This window comes from Oryctolagus cuniculus, chromosome 1 (assembly GCF_964237555.1).
Source record: "Oryctolagus cuniculus chromosome 1, mOryCun1.1, whole genome shotgun sequence".
NCBI classification, from domain to species: domain Eukaryota; kingdom Metazoa; phylum Chordata; class Mammalia; order Lagomorpha; family Leporidae; genus Oryctolagus; species Oryctolagus cuniculus.
Window position 1 is genome coordinate 86,223,537 of NC_091432.1, and position 16,276 is coordinate 86,239,812.

General features: G+C 39.5%; 1 protein-coding gene across 1 annotated transcript in view; it reads left to right on the forward strand.

The window, feature by feature from the left end:
* The window catches only part of KDM4D (lysine demethylase 4D), a 36,813-nt gene that overhangs the window by 17,752 nt on the left and 2,785 nt on the right, over positions 1–16,276 (forward strand). The gene's annotated exons all lie outside the window — the stretch shown is intronic.

Below are 16,276 nucleotides of genomic sequence, written 5' to 3' on the forward strand. Positions count from 1 at the left end.
AAGACAAGAAAATTAGAGGGTCAATCGAGAGGTTTGAAGTCCAACTAATTGTATTTTCAGAGACAGACTGAAAATGGAGTTGAAAGGAATATAGCAAAGAAATGATACAAGACAGTTTCACAGCAATGAAGAATATGAGTTTCTACTTTGGCAGGCTTAGCACAATAATTTACAAAAGTGACTTACCAATCATATCCTAATGAAACTTTAGAGGATAGGAAACAAAGGAATATCCAAACAGGTTGTTAAAGAGGATCAGAAAACAGACTAGCTTTGCAATTCAAGAAAAGAACAAAGACATTTTCATACACATAAACTCCGGTAAACAGATGTGATATTTGTGGATACCCAATAACTTTAAAATTCCCTTTTTATATTTGGAGACATTTTCACACTGTGAACTCTGCCCCAGCAAAGTTGAAGCTAGAACTCAATTATCCAGCATCTATTGCAGCAAAAATGTAGACTATGAGCTAGGCTCTTATAATCAGGTACTTCCACGAAAGACCTAAATTTAAAGAAATGTGAGAAAGTGTATTTTGCAAAGGATCTGTTCCTGGAGGAGTGTGGTAAGAAACAGCTTTCAGAGGCAGTAGTGGCATAGATTGTACTTGGAAATGTCTTTGCTTAGTCTTGGTGCCTTTGACCAGGGGAGATACAGAAATACCACTTGTTGCATAATTCCCATCTTGTTCCTGAATGCACAGTCCTCAGATCCTAGTTTCTATTCCTCCTAAGATTCTGTGAGCCACTTAATTATCTAATGAAGCTTCCAAGGATGGTCCTAGTGACATGTTCTTTTTTAAAATTTATTTTTATTTATTTATTATTTTTGATAGGCAGAGTGGACAGTGAGAGAGAGAGACAGAGAGAAAGGTCTTCCTTTGCCATTGGTTCACCCTCCAGTGGCCGCCACGGCCGGCGTGCTGCAGCCGGCGCACCACACTGATCCAAAGGCAGGAGCCAGGTGCTTTCTCCTGGTCTCCCATAGGGTGCAGGGCCCAAGCACTTGGACCATCCTCCACTGCACTCCCTGGCCACAGCAGAGAGCTGGCCTGGAAGAGGGGAAACCAGGACAGAATCCGGCGCCCCAACTGGGACTAGAACCCGGTGTGCCGGTGCCGCAAGGTGGAGGATTAGCCTATTGAGCCACAGCGCCGGTCTAGTGACATGTTCTAACAACACAAGAGAGTAAAGCCAGGAAAAGAGACTGAGCTAGAAAAGGAGATCTAATGCAATAGAGAAAATCCTCAGGATTATAGTGAATAGCAATCTTGGGATACAGGCTCTGCAACAACCAAAAGACTAATCAGTCTATATTCAAATAAATATATGAGGGCTCCTGAAATTTGATTCAGTACATGATATGTTTCATATATGGAAGAGATTTACATGTCTGGAAATTAATCTGGTAATGAATTAATATGTATCAGGGTACTTCAGAAAGTTCATGGAAAATGGAATTAAAAGATGTCTATTTTGGTGAAAAAAATTTGAAATACATGCTTGGTTATTTTTATGATATATAACTTTTCCATGAACCTTTTAAAGAACTGGCACATAAAACCAAACAAACTAAAGAAGGAGAGGATTATTAGCTATAAGATGAATAAAATTTATATACAGGTCCTTTTTTGATTCATGAATATGATGATTGGAGTTCCACACCACTGAGATGTACCTCCCTCAAACCCTTTCACCTGTCTGAAACAACAAGAAAAAGGAGAAAGTATTTACACATGAATGGCAGTGCAATCATAGTACTCTACATGGTTCAGCTGAAACTAATTTTACATGGAAAAAATTTAGGCTTTGAAGTTAGCCCAAAATATTGACATATGAGAAAAATTAGGGAAAGTCTGGGTGTGCTGAGGTGGGGCATAAAAGGACAAAATCCTTTCTTTTACAGTATGAGTGTCCACAATATTTAAAACTGGAAAGTCAAGATCCATAGGAAAAAACAAAACAGAAAAAATACCTGAAATATATTAATGATTGCCTTTGAAGAGTGGGAATGTGGCAGGGGAAATATATTGGTCAGGGTGCTTTAGTTGTGTGCTATAGAATTCACTGTATTATAAAGTTTAAGCCAAAGGGGATGTTTTTAAAGTAGTGATTAGTTACAAAGACCTTGAGAGAGTCCAAGAACTAGGTTTACATGCTACTCAAGAAATGTATTTAAATAATTCATAGAAGTGTATTTTAGAAATTGCCTCAAACTCTAAATAGAGTGGTGTGTCCTTGTAGGTAGATGCAAGAGGACTTTTGACTCTCACCTCTCTGTTGCTAGATACCACTATTACTGCCGCCACATCTGTGCAACAGATATAAATAAATAAAGATGACTCAAGATTCATAACTCCATGTTTAATTTGTTATATGTCACAATGAGATCATAATGTGACACTTAAATCCTGATCTCTGGGTTCTGTCACACAATTTAATCTATGCTTTCATGCCGATGTTTCCTGCCATGTATGTTTCTCCTTTATATCCACATTCCTGGATGTTCCTAAGTAGAAAGTCCATAACAATTACATGTGTAAGCACAGGGAAAGTTGTCCTTTCATCTTCCCTTTTCTATACAGCTTGTCAAGAATGGAATATCAAAGCTTGCAGGGCAGAGACATACATATATCTTGGAATGAGAAGCAAGGACATCCCACGGAAGAAGTTTGTTACATTAAATAAGTACCTGTCAGAGGTGACAACTGCCTATCAAGTACAACAGCGTCTGGAGAATTCTCACCTCAGCAATTTGTACTAAGCACCAAATGACCCAGGCAAATAGTACTCATGGAATGTTGAGGATAGAATCCTCACCAAGATCTTGGGTTAGCAGAGGAGGATTCCTTATGCAGCAGAGTCTTGGCTTGGTCTGGAAGGCAGGAGTTACAATGCAGAAAAAGAAGTGAGGGAGGAAGAGTTTAGAGGGACAGTGACCAGAGGTATGTGAGTAGAACCAAAAGTCTGTATAAGGAACAATGGAAGATACACTTGGGAAAACAAAAAGCAATAAAAGATTGTGGCTTACTTTCCTTCCTTCAAAAATCCCACTAATGTGGCAGTAACAAGATTTATATTTTAAAAAATAAACTAGGGGCTGGCGCTATGGCATAGCCAGTAAAGCCACTGACTGCAGTGCCAGCATCACATTTGGGCACCAGTAGTCCCGGCTGCTCCACTTCCAATCCAGCTCTCTGCTATGGCCTGGGAAAGCAGTAGAAGATGGCCCAAGTCCTTGGGCCCCTGCACCCACGTAGGAGACCTGGAAGAAGCTCCTGGCTCCTGGCTCCTGGCTCCTGGCTCCTGGCTCCTGGCTCCTGGCTTCGGATCGGCACAGCTCCCACCATTGCAGCCAGTAGGGGAGTGAACCAGTGGATGGAAGACCTCTCTCTCTCTCTCTCTTTGCCTCTCCTTCTCTCTCTGTGTGTAACTCTGACTTTCAAAATAAATAAATAAACTTATAAAGACAGAAAATGGTGAATGACAGCAAAATTCTAGAAACTGAAAAACAGGGTGATTTATCAAACCCTGTAAAGTTGAATCCTAAACTGTCAATAAGGAAAGCTGAGAAGCAACATGATGGTCTCTATAGAACCCAAAATGCTTAGGATGTTATGGCATTAGGTACCTCTGGCAGGGGCAGTTGAAATGAGGCCAAGGAGGATTTGTTAAAAATCCATCTAAGAATTAGCAAGAATTCCAGATCCCCATCCTTCCTCCGAGCAGCTTTCTTGCCGTCAGCTTGGCACAAGATTGAGCTTCATTTTCTAGAGCGGGTGAAAAAGACACTCTCTGGACTGAAAGTTTCCAGGAACCATTGAAGTGGGAGTGTCATATGGAAAACAAATTTAGTAAACTTTATATAACGAATAGTGAAACTTAAATACGTATTTTCCTATTTGGTTAGGAAGCCAGACCTGTCCCCTCCAGGAGAAATATTGGAGGAGCCTTCACTGAGGAATTTGACCAGACCTACAGATATCAGCATTAGGAGTTCACCCAGGAAACAGCCCAGCTGGATCAGCATGAAGAGAATATCAGCAAACCCATCCACACACCCTGAGTTTTCAATCAGCTTTTTTTGAGCTATGCTTTTATATATAAGCCTACTACTGAGGATTACCATACATTTAGGAAAGCCTTAAACTTGAAAGAGATCAAGTAAAATAATGGACAAAAAGTAATGTGAAAGAAATAAGTTGTGCAGTGGAAAAAACCCCAAAACTTCAAAAACCATTTACATTTCAGTGTTTTCAGAGAGATAAAAGAAGACAAGCATCCATAAAATAAGAACAAGATGATAAAAAAAAAAAGTATGTACTCACATACAAAAAAAATCTAAGGATGGGGCAAGTGTTTTGGTGCAGCAGGTTAAGTCACTGCTTGTGATGCCATACCCATAGCGGAGTGCTCATTAGATACCCAGCTACTCTGCTTCTGACCCAACTCCCAGCTAATGTGCCCAGAAAAACAGCAGAAGATGGTCCAACTACTTGGGCCCCTGCCACCCATGTGGGAGACCTGAATGGAGTTCCAGAGCCCCAGGCATTGTAGCCAAATAGGGAGTGAACCAGCAGATGGAAAATTTCTCTGTACCTTTCAAATATAAATCTTTAAAGAAAACCTAAGGGACCATAAATGATCTATTCAAAGTTAAAAGTTTGATAAATGAAAATAACAAATATGAAGGGATTTGGAAGATAAAGATGAGGAAATTTTTCAGATGATGCAGTATAATGACAAAGTTGGTAGAAAAAAAAGTAAGAAAATTAGAGGTCCAATCCATGAGAGACTCACTGTGCAATTAACGAAAGGAGTAGATAAAGTCATAAAACAAGTAACAAAAAATTTCCTACAATTTAAGACAGGACTTTTAATATTGATATAAAATTTAACACTAAGAAAAGCTCTAAACAACACATACACAATAAACAAGTTATCTATCAAGGTCCAGGAAACAAATTTATATTTTCCTTATATCCATCATCACACCAACATTCACAAAATATTTATTTCAATTTTTTCCTCTACTTGAAAGGCAGAACAACAGAGAGGGACGGAGAGAGAGAGAGAGAGAGAGAGAGAGAGAGAGAGAGAGATCTTCCATCTGCTGATTCAATCCCAAAATGCCTATAATAGCCAGGCTGAAAGAGCTGGACTAGGCCAAAGCCAGGAGTTTGGGTCTTCCAAGTGGGTGGCAGGAGCCTAGGTACTTGAGTTATCATCTCCTACCCCACAGTCTACATTAGCTGGAAGCTGGATTAGAAGCAGGGCAGCTGGGCTTGAACTGGCACTCCAATGTGGGAGATAGTCATCCCAAGCAGCTGCTTAACTCACTGTGTGACAGCACCACCCCATAAGCCACTTTTGAAAGTTAATGGGGGCCGGTGCCGCGGCTCACTAGGCTAATCCTCCACCTAGCAGCGCTGGCACACCGGGATCTAGTCCTAGTCGGGGCGCCGGATTCTGTCCCGGTTGCCCCTCTTCCAGGCCAGCTCTCTGCTGTGGCCCAGGAGTGCAGTGGAGGATGGCCCAAGTGCTTGGGCCCTGCACCCCATGGGAGACCAGGAGAAAGCACCTGGCTCCTGCCTTCGGATCAGCGCAGTGTGTCGGCCGCAGCGCGCCAGCCGTGGCGGCCATTGGAGGGTGAACCAATGGCAAAAGGAAGACCTTTCTCTCTGTCTCTCTCTCTCACTATCCACTCTGCCTGTCAAAAAAAAAAAAAAAAAAAGTTAATGGGGATGGGAGGGCAGGTGTGGGGGGTGTATAATCCAAAAGCTGTACTTATGAAATATATATTTATTAAATAAAAGCTTTCTTAAAAAAAGGAAGTTAATGACTCCTCACAAAAAAATCAGAATTAAGGGTAAATTAGATATAAGTAGGAAAATAATATTTATCTGCATATAAATAGGGAAATAGAATCTACAACATAAAACATTGAAATATAAAAATGTCTTAATTTTTGTTAAAGAAATAGAAATGACAAACAAAAGTAGTTATTGACATCTAATAAATTTTTTAATATATACAATATTAAGTAGTATGTAAAATGTTCATATAAGTAGATCAGAAAACACACTAGGATCCTATTAGCAAAAATAGGACAAAAGTATGAAACAATACATTAGATAAAAACCAATGGCTAATTATCTTGAAAAAAAATCAGTCCAAGTGGTAATCCAAGAAATATAAATTAAAATTTGGACTACATGTTCTTATTTATGAAATTAGTGAAAAAAATATTTTTCCAATATAAAGTTATTCAATGTTGAGAATTTAAAATTATACATTCTTTCTGAGATGTTTTTGCATTATATGTTGACAATTTTAAAATATTTAAACCCTATAATATAAGTCAAAATAAGTTTCTTATCTGAGGAATTTCATTTCACCCAACTCATGTTTTATTTGGTATACTGTTTTATATACTGATATATGGGATAAATATGTAAGTATAAATGAGAGTAATAATGGTAGAAAAGTAAAAACAATGTATTTAATAAAGTGTGAAAATTGAATCACTTATCTCTATAAAATAGGGTTTTTTTATATTTTATTTTATTTAATGAACATAAATTTCCAAAGTACAGCTTATGGATTACAATAGCTTCCCCCCCCATAACTTCCCTCCCACCCACAACACTCTCCTCTCCCACTCCCTCTCCCCTTCCATTCACATCAACATTAATTTTCAATTATCTTTATATACAGAAGATCAATTTAGCATATAGTAAGTAAAGATTTCCACGGTTTACACCCACACAGAAACGCAAAGTGTAAAATACTATTTGAGTACTAGTTATAGCATTAATTAAACACCTAAGAGTAATTGTGTATTGATTACAGAGTTCAACCAATAGTTTTAAGTAGAACATAAAAAATACTAAAAGGGTAAAGTATTAAGTTTTTTTTTCTTTTTTTTTTGTTTGTTATATAGTTATTTTTTTATTTAATAAATGTGAATTTACAAAGTGCAACTTGTGTATTGTTGTGGCTTCCCCCGAAACCTCCCTCCCTCCCGTGGCCCTCCCCTCTCCCACTCCCTCTCCCATCCTGCCCTTCATCGACTTTCATTTTCAATTACCTTCATATACTGAAGATCAACTTAGTATATACTAGGCAAGGATTTCAACAGGCTGCACTCATACAACCGCACAAGGTATAGGGTATTGTTCCATTAGTAGTGTTGTTTTTAAGTGTCATAGTAAATCACATTAAGGACAGAGATCCTACGTGGGGACTATGTACCCAGTGACTCCCGTTGTTGATTAACAATTGGCACTTTTATTTATGACGTCAGCAATCACCTGAGACTCTTGCTATGAGCTGTCTAGGCTATGGAAGCCCCTTGAGTTCACTGACTCTGAACTTGTTTAGTCAAGGCCGTATCACAATGGAGGTTCCTTCCTCCCTTCAGAGAAAGGCGCTTCTCTCCTTGATGGCCTGTTCCTTCTGCTGGGGTCTTGTTCACCAGGATCTTTCATTTAGATTTTTTTTTTGCCACCGTGTCATGGCTTTCCATGCCTGTGAGACTCTCATGGACCTTTTAGCCAGATCCGAATGTCCCAAGGGTTGATTCTGAGGCAGGAGTGCTGCCATTCTATGAGTCTGCTGTGTGTCCTGCTTCCCCCGCAGGATCATTCTCTCCCTTTTATTTCTATCCTTCATTATTTGCTTACACTGGTCTTATTTGTGAAATCTCATCAACACATACTCAATCTTTTTGATTGGTTGTGTATTTATACTTATCACTTTACCAAGTGCGCTGGCTTTGGTACCTGCCTCCTTGATAAGATTGAGTTGAAATCCCCTGGCACATTTCTAGTTCCACCATTGGAGGTAAGTCCGAGTGAGCATGTGCCAACCTATATATCTCCTCCCTCTCTTATTCCCACTCCTATATTTAACAGAGATCACTTTTCTGTTAATTTTTAAACGCCTAAGAATGATTGTGCATTGATTACAGAGTTTAACCAGTGGTCTTATGTAGAACAAACAGAGCAACAACAACAACAACAACAAAAATACTGAAAGGAATAAAATAGCAAGTTGTTCCTCAACAGTCTAGACAAGGGCTGATCATGTCATTGTCTCTTGTAGTGTCCATTGCACTTCAATGGGTATCATTTTACATGCTTGTTTAGTTGCCATCCATCAGGGAGAACATATGATATTTGTCCCTTTTGGACTGGCTTATTTCACTCAGCATGATGTTTTCCAGCTCCCTCCATTTTGTTGTAAATGCCCGGATTTCATTGTTTTTTACTGCTGTATAGTGTTCCATAGAGTACATATCCCATAGTTTCTTTATCCAGTCATCCGTTGATGGACATTTAGGTTGCTTCCATGTCTTAGCTATTGTGAATTGAACTGCAACAAATACTGAGGTGCAAATGGTTCTTTTGTTCTCCCCTTTAATTGTATTTGGGTAAATTCCAAGGAGTGGGATGGCTGGGTCCTGTGGTAGTGCTATATTCAGGTTTCTGAGGACTCTCCAAACTGTCTTCCATAGTGGCTTTACCAGTTTGCATTCCCTTTTCCCCCACATCCTCACCAGCATCTATTGTTGGTTGATTTCTGCATGTAAGCCAATCTAACCAGAGTGAGGTGAAACCTCATTGTGGTTTTGATCTGCATTTCCCTGATGGCTAGGGATCCTGAGCATTTTTTCATGTGTCTGTTGGCCATTTGGATTTCCTCTTTTGAAAAATGTCTGTTAAAGTCCTTGTCCCATCTTTTTATTGGGTTGTTTGTTTTGATTCTATGTGTTTCTTGATCGTTTTATGGATTCTAGTTGTTAATGCTGTTGCAGTTGTGTAGTTTGCGAATAATGTCTCCCATTCTGTTGGTTGCCTCTTCACTTTCCTGACTGTTTCCTTTGCTGTAAAGAAACTTTTCAATTTGAGGTAATCCCATTTGTTTATTTTACCTTTGATTACCCGTGCCTCTGGGGTCTTCTCCAGGAATTCTTTGTCTGTTCCAATATCTTGAAGGGTTTCCCCTATGCTCTCAATTAGTTTCATGGTGTCGTGGCATATCTCTAGTTCTTTGATCCATGTTGAGTGGATTTTTGTATAAGGTGTAAGGTAGGGGTCTGGCTTCATACTTCAACATGTGGACATCCAGTTTTCCCAGCACCATTTGTTGAAGAGGCTGTCCTTGTTCCAGGGGTTGGTTTTAGGTCCTTTGTCAAATATGAGTTGGTAATAGATGTTTGGATTGATCTCCGGTGTTTCTATTCTGTTCTATTGGTCTATCCATCTGTTTTTGTACCAGTACCAGGCTGTTTTGATTATAACTGCCTGTAGTAGGTCTTGAAGTCTGGAATTGTGATGCCTCCAGCCTTGTTTTTATTGTAAAGGATTGCTTTAGCTATTCTCAGTCCCCTGTTTCCCCGTATGAATTTCAGCATCGTTTTTTCTAGGTCTTTGAAGAATGAATTTGGTATTTTGATTGGTATTGCATTGAACTTGTAAATTGCTTTTGGGAGAGTGATGAGAGAATCATTTTGATGATATTGATTCTTCCAATCCATGAGCATGGCAGGTTTTTCCTTTTTTTTTTTTTGTGTCGTCTTCTATTTCTTTCTTTAGTGTTTTGTAATTTTCATCATAGAGGTCTTTGACCTCCTTGGTTAAATTTATTCCAAGGTACTTTATTGTTTTTGTGGCTATTGTGAATGGGATTGATCTTAGAAGTTCTTCCTCGGCCCTGGCATTGTCTCTGTATACAAAGGCTGTTGATTTCTGAGCGTTGACTTTGTATCCTGCTACTTTACCAAACTCTACTGAGTTCCAATAGTATCTTATAGGAGTTTATCGGGTCCCCTATATATAGTATCATGTCATCTGCAAATAGGGATAGTTTAACTTCCTCCTTTCCCATTTGTATCCCTTTAATTTCTTTTTCTTGCCTGATGACCTTGGCTAACACTTCTAGAACTATATTGAATAGCAATGGTGAGAGTGGGCATCCCTGTCTGATGCCAGTTTTCAATGTAAATGCCTCCAACTTTTCCCCATTCAATATGATGCTGGCCATTGGTTTATCATAGACTGCCTTAATTGTGTTGAGGAATGTTCCTTCTAACCCCAATTTGCTTAGGGTTTTCATCATGAAAGGGTATTGTATTTTGCCAAATGCTTTCTCTGCATCTATTTTGATAATCATATGATTTTTGTTTCTCAATTTGTTAATGTGATGTATTACATTGATTGACTTTCAAATATTGAACCATCCCTGCATACCAGGGATAAATCCCACTTGGTCCGGGTGAATGATCTTTCTGATGTGTAGTTGGATTTGGTTTGCCAGAATTTTGTTGAGTATTTTTGCATCTATGTTCATCAGGGAGATAGGTCTGTAGTTTTCTTTCTCTGTTGTGTTTTTTCTGGGCTTAGGAATTAAGGTGATATTGCCTTCGAAGAAAGAATTTGGGAGGATTCCCTCCCTTTCAATCGTTTTGAATAATTTGAGAAGAACTGGGGTTAGTTGTTCTCTAAATGTCTGGTAAAATTCAGCAGTGAAGCCATCTGGTCCTGAGCTCTTCTTTTTTGGTAGTGCATTTATTACTGATTCAGTTTCTTCCATGGTTATGGGTCTGTTTAGATTTTCTATATCTTCATGGCTCAGTTTAGGCAGGTTGTATGTGTCCAGGAATCTATCCATTTCTTCCAGGTTCCCCAATTTGTTAGCATACATCTCTTTGTAGTGGTTTCTGATGATTATTTTTATTTCTGTTGTGTCTGTTGTTACATTTCCATTTTACTATCTCTGATTTTACAGATTAGGGTTCTTCTCTCTCCTTTTTTTGTTTGTTGGGTCCATGGTGTGTTGATTTTGTTTATTTTTTTAAAGAACCAGCTCCTGGTTTTGTTGATCTTTTGTATTGTTTTTTTGGTTTCAATTCTGTTAATTTCTTCTCTGATCTTTAGTATTTCTTTCCTCCTGCTAGATTTGGGCTTGATTTGCTGCTGTTTTTCTAAATCCTTGAGGTGCATGGAGAGTTCTTTTGTTTGGTTCCTTTGCAGCTTCTTGATGTAGGCACCAATTGCTATAAATTTTCCTCTTAGCACTGCTTTTGCTGTGTCCCACAGGTTTTGATAGGTGGTGTTATCATTTTTATTTGTTTCTAGAAAGCTTTTGATTTCTCTTTTAATTTCTTCTATGACCCACTGTTCATTTAGGATCATGTCCATTCTCCATATATTTGCATATTGTGTAGAGATTCTTAGGTTGTTGATTTCGAGTTTCACTGCACTATGGTCTGAGAAGCTGCATGGTATAGTTTCAATTTTTTTGAATTTGTGGAGGCTCCCTTTATGGCCTAGTATATGGTCAGTCCTAGAGAATGTTCCATGTACTGGGAGAAATACGTGAACTCTGTGGCTGTGGGGTGGGAGGTTCTGAAGATATCTATTAGGTCTATTTGGTCTATAGTGTCAATTAACTCTGTTGTTTCCTTGTTGAATTTCTGACTGGTTGATCTGTCCATTGGTGAGAGTGGGGTGTTGAGGTCCTCTGTTACTATTGTATTTGAATCTATATCTCCCTTTAAATCCTTTAGTAATTCTTTCAGGTAGCCAGGCGCCCTGTAATTAGGTGCGTATACATTTATAATAGTAATGTCTTCCTGTTGGATAGATCCTTTAATCATTATATAGTGCCCTTCTCTGTCTCTTATAACAGTTTTTATGTTAAAGTCTATTTTGTCTGATATCAGGATGGCCACACCAGCTCTTTTTTAATTTCTGTTAGCTTGGAGTATCTTTTTCCATCCTTTCACTTTCAGTCTGCGTACATCTTTGCTGATAAGGTGTGTCTCCTGAAGGCAACATATAGATGGATTCTCTTTGTTGATCCAGTCATCTAGTCTATGTCTTTTGGTAGTAGAATTAAGACCATGCACTAAAGTAGGTTTTTTTCAGCTATAACATATTTATTGTCTTCTATGATTTGTAAGAAGGGTAAGTAACTTTTCTAACTTGAGAAGAAAATTTTGACTAATCATAGCACTTAAATGTTGACTGTCAGAGAAATAATGGCTAATGTCTGAGACATTTTGCTCACCACCCTCCAACTGAAATTATGTAACATAAATATGTATACCACATGAAAGACAAAAGGCTCTGCTGTTGTCCTATAATTTGGGCAAAGGCTGCAGTGAAACAAATTGTTAAATGTAATCCATTTTTCATCTTCTCTAGCTTAAAACACACGTGTGTGCATACCTACACACACATGCATGTGTGCATACACACACGCACATCCTTAGGAAGCTTAAGAGGCATTTTTTAAAAAAAGATTTATTTATTTAAAGTCAGAGTTATACAGAGAGAGAAGGAGAGGCAGAGAGAGAGAGGTCTTCTATCTGCTGGTTCACTCCCCTATTGGCCACAGTGGCTGGAGCTGCACCAATCCAAAGCCAAGAGCCAGGAAATTTCTCCCGGTCATCCCACACAGAGGCAGTGGCCGAAGGACCTGGGCCATCTTCTACTGCTTTCCTAGGCCATAGCAGAGAGCTGGATGGGAAGTGGAGCAGCTGGGACTCAAACCAGTGCCCGTATGGGATGCTGGCACTGCCGGTGGAGGCTTTACCCTCTATGTCACTGCTCCAGCCCCTGAGGCATTATTATTTATTTATTTTTTTTGCCAGAGTTAGACAGTGAGAGTCCGCTGCCCTCCCGGGCCACAGCAGAGAGCTGGACTGGAAGAGGAGCAACCGGGGCTAGTACCCGGTGCCTGAGGCATTATTTTTAAAAGAAAGGGAGATAAGTCTTAAGAAAGCCATCAAGATTATGGGACCAAGTATTTTTTTTTAAAGATGTATTTATTTACTTGAAAGTCAGAGTTACACAGAGAGAGAAGGAGAGGCAGAGAGACAGAGGTCTTCCATCCGCTGGTTCACTTCCCAGATGGCCACAATGGTGGGAGCTGCACCGATCCGAAGCCAGGAGCCAGGAGCTTCTTCCTGGTCTCCCACTTGGGTGCAGGGGCCCAAGGACTTGGGCTGTCTTCTACTGCTTTCCCAGGCCATAGCAGAGAGCTGGATCAGAATTGGTGCAGCCAGGGTGCAAACCGGCGCCCAAATGGGATGCCAACACTGCAGGCGGTGGCTTTACCCACTACACCACAGCACCAGCCCCCAAGTACTATTTTTTAATCATTCTCATAGGAAGAAAATACTTTTTAATTGTCAGAACTGTTGTTTCCCTAAATGAAGAATTCCACATAATTGTGGCTATGGTGGATAAGGAAAATCTGAAGTGACCGGCTAATTATTTACCATTACTTGTCATTTCAGTTGAAAGAAGCAAGAACACAGTTTCACAGAGAAACCTTTTGAGACTTATAGAACACAATTTCAAGCTTGTTTTAATTGTATATTCAATAAGAATATTCATGGGAGCTTATGTGATATTCCTAGTCAGCATTTTATTATTTCCTGGGAGGGAAAGTCTTCAGCATGGTATTTAAGTTTCTGATACTGAGCTCTTTCTAAATAATGTCACCTTTTTCTTTTTAAAATATTTATTCTAGAGGTAGGGAGAGAAAAAAGAGAAAGGAAAGAAGGAAAGGAAAGAAAGAAGAAAGGAGAAAGAATAGAAAGAAGGAAGGAGGGAAGAAAGGGAGGGAGGGAGAGAGGGAAGGAGGGAGGAAGAAAATGCTCCCATCTTCTGGTTCAGTGCCCACATTCTCACAATAGCCAGGGCCGCGTCAGGCCATGACCAGGAGCCAGGAACTCAATCCCAGTCCCCTGCATGGGTGGCAGGGTCCCCACTACTTAAGCCATCACCTGCTGCCCCCTCGGATACACATTATCAGGTAGCTATAATCAGGTGTGGAGCCAGGACTCAAACTCAGGTACTCCAATATAAAATACAGATGTCCCAAGTGGCATCTTAAGTTCTTCATCAAACTCCTGCCCCACTTATTCTCTAGAGCAAGTTTTCAGGTAGAAAGAATGAAGTTTTTGATATATATTATAAACCTATAAAGAATTTACAGTAAAATCATTAAAGAGAAAAATTTTAGGAGCCATTATTGTGGCATACTGGGTAAAGCCTCTTTCTGCAATGCTGGTATCCCATAATGGGTGTGGGTTCCTGTCCCAACTGCTCCACTTCCGATCCAGCTTCCTTCTAATGGCCTGGGGAAAGCAGCAGATGATGGCCCAAGTGTTTGGGTCCCTGCCACCCACCTGTGAGAACCAGATGAATCTTCTGACTCCTGGCTTCAGCCTGGCCCAGCCCTGGCCATTGTGGTCATTTGGGGAGTAAACCAGCAGATGGAAAACATCTCTCTCTCTCTGCCCCCCCCACCCCGCCCACATACTCTTTCAAATAAATAATATTTTTGTTTTTCACAAAAAAATTATTTTTTTTTGTTTCAAAATGATTTATTTATTTATTTTAAAGGCACTTAGAGAGAAATACCCTGATGTTCCATTTGCGGAGTCACTCCCCAAATGGCTGCCATGGCCAGGGCTGGGCCAGGCTGAAGCTAGGAGCTTGAAACTCTGTCCAGGCCTCTCAAATGGGTGGCAGGGGCCCAACTACTTGGGTAGTCTGCTGCTACCTTCCCAGGTGAGTTAGCAGGGAGCTGGATTGGAAGTGGAGCAACCCGGAGCCTAGAAACTGTGCTCAGCTTAAGCTCTCTCTATCCCCTGATAGATCATCTAATGACAAACCTTCTCTGCATTCCTGTGAAAAACTCTGTCTTGTCATAATGTCCTTTGAATATATTGTTGGGTATTATATTAGTTTGCTGTTGCTGCTGTAACTAATTACTACAGACGTAATGGTTTAAAGCAACACAAATATATCATTTTCAGTTCTGGAGGTCAGAAGTCTCAAATGGATTTCAATGGGTCAAAATCAAAGCACTGGCAGTGTTCCTCACCTTTTCTAGCTTCGAGAGGCTGCTTAGATTCCTAGGGTCACCCCCCTTCCCCAAACAGCAGTGTAGTATTTCTTTGACCTTTCCTATCCTTGTGTATAGGTTAGATCTTGTTTTATCAAATTTGACAATCTCTGCCTTAAATTCTTTTTTTCTTATTTAAGAGAGAGAGAGACAGACTATACAGACATATATCCTGCACTCTGGTTCTCTTTGTAAGTGACTGGGGCTGGGTTGGGACAAGAACTAGCAGCTGTGAATTCAATCCAAGTCTCCCACATGGGTAGCAGGAACCCAATTACTTGAGCCATAACTGCCACCTTCCAGGATCTACTTTGGCAGGAAGCTGGAATGAGGATCCAGAGCCAGGAAAATCAAACTCAGCACTCTGATGTGGGACATGGGTGCTTAACTGCTAAGCTAAATGTCTGGTCCCAAGAGTCTCTCCCTATTAATTGGTGTTTTGACTACCTACATTAAATGTTATTGGTTTGGTTAAGTTGAGTCTGTTATCTTGCTATGTATTTTGTATTAGTCCATGTTTACTTTATTACATTTCCCTTTCTTTTGGATGCTATTATTTAAAATTCCATCCCTCCCCCTTTGTGTATTAGCTGTAACTCTTTGTTTTCTTTTTTTTTCCCAAAGAAATCTATTATTTAAGGAATACAAACTTCATGCATTTACTAAGTGCAACTTTAGGAACACAGTGATTCTTCCCACTGGCTCGCCTCCCCACCTGCACTCCCACCTCTCATCTTCTTCCCTCTTCTATTCCCAGTCTTATTTTATACTAAATTCTATTTTCAACTCACTTTATACACTGAAGATTATTTATAGTAATCAAAGAGTTCAATAATTGGTATGAAAAAAGAAAAAACAAAAAGAAAAAAACCCTGTTTCTCAACAGTCAAGACAAGGGCTGTTCAAAAGCATTCCATCTCGAAATTAATTTCACTTTTTTTTTTGAGAAACTTAATTCACTTAAAGAAGCACCCAAAAATGATACATCTTTTGGGAGCACTAAGACATAACTGCAGTTTATGAGACATAAGAATAGCCTCCACTTAATATACTAAAAGAAAGTAAATATTTGGGAATAAGCTTAATCATTAATTAAAGAAGCACCAAGGAAACAAACATGGAGTTGGACACTTTGGTGTAACTGAAACTTATAAGATATAATAATACCTTCCACTTAATACACTAAAATGGAATAAATCTTTGAAAACAGGTTTTACTTCTAACTCTCCTAATCTAACTCTTTGAGAGCATAGGTCCTGCATGAGAAGTTAGTGCACAGTGACTCTTGTTAATTTAACAATTAACACTCTTATGTATGACATCAGTGATCACCTGAGGCTCTTGC